The sequence below is a fragment of the Corvus brachyrhynchos genome, unplaced genomic scaffold (genome assembly GCF_000691975.1).
Source record: "Corvus brachyrhynchos isolate BGI_N302 unplaced genomic scaffold, ASM69197v1 scaffold101, whole genome shotgun sequence".
In the NCBI taxonomy this organism is placed as follows: Eukaryota; Metazoa; Chordata; class Aves; order Passeriformes; family Corvidae; genus Corvus; species Corvus brachyrhynchos.
In genome coordinates this window covers 20,885,442-20,889,784 of record NW_008237239.1, presented here as the reverse complement: position 1 = coordinate 20,889,784, position 4,343 = coordinate 20,885,442, and the positions used below count along the sequence as shown (strand labels likewise).

The following is a 4,343-nucleotide window of genomic DNA, read 5'->3' as shown; positions in this document are numbered from 1 at the left end:
TGACAAACAACAGGCAGTGTATAACACAGAAATCAAATAGGTGCTTTTTTGGTGGGCTGGGCTGGGGAAAGCAGCAGAACAATCTCGGGCATGAAATCACAGGTTATTATTTATTTTACGTGATTTCAGTGTGCTGCTTTCAGAGTTTTTTGCTTTAGAGAACTGGTATGCACTAAGTGAGGGAGATCCTTCTCCAGTATGAAATATTATTAGAAAAGGAAAGTTCACTTTTCTAGAGGAAATTTCCTGGGTCTGCTTCCTTTCCCATGAGTAAAAATGATCCAAATACTGTTGAGAATGGAAATAGGGAGGAAAAAAGACATGTTTTCCAAGCAAAATATGTTAATTTTATTTTTGCTTTGTCCTTACAAGCCATGTTTCTGACTTTCAGCCCAACCACTAAATTTGTCTCTCTGTACTAAAAGTTAATTGTCACATCTTAGACACTTGTTCATCCAGGAGAATGGAACAACCTGGGAATGATCCTAGGTAATTTTGAGTGTTTTCCAGCAGAGGGAAAGACCTCTCAGCATCACCTGAGGACTCTTGGTGGGTCTTGGACATATCAAGATGTTCTGTTTGAGCTCGGCCTGGTGAGAGGTCTTGCCAGGACAGGGTCTGTGCTGTGGGATGAACCAGCTGGCTGGACTTTGTAGGGTGTACTGTGGATCACACCTGCATCATGCTTACCCTCAAGTAAGGAAACATTACATTTGTCAGAGTTTAGTCTTCCTAAAATTTGGCTTTCCTGATTTAATTCATGATTCAGATAAACAAAATTCCAGTTATTCTGATGACACTTCACAAGCGTTGGACTCATGATGGCCCCCAGTCACAACTTTCCTTGTTTTGGGATTGCAAAGCATTCCTTTTGCTCTGAACTGAGTGAGTAGGTCCCATTTGGCAAGTATGAAGTGTCTCTGGAGCTGTGCTGTTCTGGTGCTGAAGAAGAATGTGCACTGCACCAGTCAGTGGTACTGTTGTATATTAATCCCGCGAAGCAAATTCTTCCATCTCTGATCAAGTGCTGAAGTTTAAAGGGGCAGTTGCAATACAACAGAATATAAATCATCACCTTAACTGTAGCTTGTGGAAGCTTGTGTCATGGGATTCAGCCTAACAACAAAATAAATCTATAAATCAGCTGAAAATGACCGAGGAGACGAGTGCCTGGATTTTTTCAATTGCGCATTGAATAATTACGAGCTCCCAGTGTGTATGCCCAAGTCTCACACACACACACACACTGGAAGTGTACAGCAGATAGAGATGTAGCCCAGAAGTTCATTATTTGGCAGCTGTAGGAGTTATGAGTCCCAGGGACTGCCTGACCTTAGGATTCTTCTTCTAGTAACACTGGATTTCTTGGGACTGGAGAATACATGAATCAGAGGAATGAAGGTCAGGGAAAGAAAAGGTATGTTTAAGCTGAAGAATAACACTGGCCCAAAAGCAAATGAGTGTGTATTGCCTATGAATGCACTGAGAGTGAGAATATTTGAGACTGTTCCTAGCTATTAAATTAATCAAATTTCTAAACTGTCTTCCAATAGGAAGAATGAGAGCAAAAAGCTGGACTGCCTGTAAGGTGGAGTCTGAAGGGTGTTGTACAAAGTGATGTCTGCAATAGCAGTAAACTGAATTTAATGGCTAAAGTGCTCCAAACATCATCAGATACTTTAAACTGGATAATGTACAGACCTCAGTCATACACAGTATTTCTTCCCAATCACCACTAAAAGGGGTGTTACATTTCCACGCTCTTTTTATAGCAATATTGACTTTTGGAAGTCAAGTAACTTTTGTAAGCTGGCTGAGGAATGCATTTGGGAAGAAAGGCTAGGGATGATTTTGCTAGAACATCCATATCAGTGGGAAAAAACAAAGAAAAAAGTTATGTCTGTTACAATTTACCAACATGAAAGCTCCTCAAGGTCTCTGCTGTTCAGAACCCAGCAGGAATTTTTTTGAGGAGGAGAAAGAGAAATGTTTACTAAAAGACAGATTGCAAACATCAAGCTGCCTGTTCTGCAATTGATCTTTTACACTGAGAATATCCAGAAGATCTATACTCATGGTTAGGCTGTTATTTGGAAAGGCAGTAAAATATGTTCTGCTGAGAACTGCTTCATATTAAGCCTGCAACTTGGGGAGCTTTTAAAATACAGCAATTGCCTTGGATGTTCATTTCCAGGCAGACCCTGGTCTATACATTTAAAGCAATGATTTGTCTTTCAGATCCACTGGAAGTATGCTGGGTTTTTTCCTTGCTTGATTAAGAAGCACAAAAATATCACAAAGGAGGGGAAAAAAAAAAGGCTATTGGACAGGGTTTTGTTAAATGCCACACTCTAGCCCCTTCCTGAACAAAAAGAGGCAAAAAAAAATTAAAAAAAATAGACACCTCTGTGCTTAGAAGTCTGGAAGGTAGGTGTTCTTGAGTAGGGAAGCTGTCAAATTCAGCCTATGGGGCTGTGCTAGCTCAGTGAAACACAATGGGAAAGCCCAGAAATGGGGGAATGATGTTGCCCGTACAACCATATTGCCATTTTTAGGAGAGACACTTCTACACTTTGTCATATTGACCTTTAGTTTCTTATCACTGCAGATTGATCTCCTCTTCTGTGCTATTTTCCCAACCTCTTTAATCAGTATTTTCTTGACGAGAAGACAACTCAGAAGAATTAGAAGATTAATTTCTCTTAGGAAGAAACATGAGTCTTTATCAACTGCTCTTCAATTGCTGCTGCTAGGAGATTGAGACATGGAAAAGAGATTTAATGCTTACTGCCATGCTTTCTGCCTGGTAACATGAAACTACATCCACATCCCCATGGCCCCTATCGAGTACTTATGCACTAACTTGTCTTCTGTGCAGCAGCAAAGCTTTGCTAGAAAAGCAAAGAGGATGAACAGCCCTGTGGTGTCTCAGCACTTGCAGTACCAGCTACATTCACCTCTTCCATTGCTTCTGTAACTCTCAAATCCTCTGCAATAAAGCACCTTTCACTATCATTTTCCAGGAAAGATGTGATAGCTGTAAGCTATCTCCTTGACTCTGATATTAAATCCCTGGTATTAATGGATCATGGCCTTCAACATTGTCAATATTATTGAGAACAATATTGTGACACTGGAAACTCAATCAAACCTCACCTTTTACATTACTTGTTACACAGTTTTTACCTTAGCACTCTGAAAGGAAGCAATTATCCTGGGTCCATGAAAACATCTTAAGTGTAAAAGACAGCGAGTAATGATTGTTGTCCCTTCACCCTCAAAGAAAGCAGATAATTGGAAAAAATAAATAAAGACACTGGTGAAAGAAAAAGGGATATAGATGGGGCCATAGGCCATAAGAAATTCTGCCTGCTTGCATCTGCACAGTGCACTAACAGTTCAGCAATTTCTCAAAGGCAAGTGGGTTGCTTTCGCAGCAGTTCTTGATGCAGCTTTTGGGAGACCTGGGGCTAAAGATTGCCCAGGTGTGATTTGTAATTCTACCTCCCGCCTGTTTCCACATATGCAGTGAAGACTCCTGTACCCTCTTCTTTTTGAGCATAGCTGGCTAAAGGCAAGGATCCCCAGGGAAATCTACAGCAAAATTGTGTTCCTGCTTTATGATGACAGTTAACTTTGAAATTAAAAACTAATAAAGCAAATTCTAACTGAGCCCAAAATGGTACTGGCTTTTTGGACTAAAATTTCAGGGTTGAATAACTGGAATTTCAATATCATCCCATATGTCTTTGTGAAGCAGTATTGTCCCAAATGGCTAGTGATGCAGTGCTTTCTCAGTCCTGCTGGATAAATCTATTTTAAGTCAATTCCCAGGAAAAGAGTTTGAAAACCTCCGCTTGCTGTTGGCATTGTTTATTTGCAACAGTAAAAGTCTGCCAAATTTCAGGCTTCATCCTGCAAACACCAGGAACTCTGTCACTTATCCAGCAAAGCTTTCATCACAGGCTTAATTCCGAAACACATGAATAGTTCCCAGTGACATCTGCAGAGTAAGTCATCTCCAACAGCTTAGGTTAAGCACACCTGTCCCCTGGACCAGAGGGATTTGTTTGTACATTTTTCAGAGCACGGCACTGCAAGAAAATGTTCACCAGTAGAAGGTACCTGAGGAGTTGGTGACTGGTGTTCCACAGAGGTGAGCGGGGCAGGGGAGGGGGGACCAACTATAGTGAGAGATGGCATTTGGGAAGGACAGGAGACTTGTCTTCATGCCTTGAAATTTATATTCCACTTCATCCCAAAGATTCGGTTAGCTGGAAGTTTACCTTGGTCTGGGAGTGTGTTCAGGCAAAACACAATGTCAGTCTTCCACAGGCTTTGGG

General features: G+C 41.0%; 1 long non-coding RNA gene across 1 annotated transcript in view; it reads left to right on the top strand.

The window, feature by feature from the left end:
• Positions 1-1,154, top strand: part of LOC108445630 — a 5,273-nt gene extending 4,119 nt beyond the window's left edge. Inside the window, exon 2 of the long non-coding RNA XR_001860574.1 lies at positions 1-1,154. This exon is cut by the window's left edge and continues 596 nt beyond it. This is a non-coding gene — a long non-coding RNA (uncharacterized LOC108445630).
• The last annotated feature ends 3,189 nt before the right edge of the window (positions 1,155-4,343 follow it).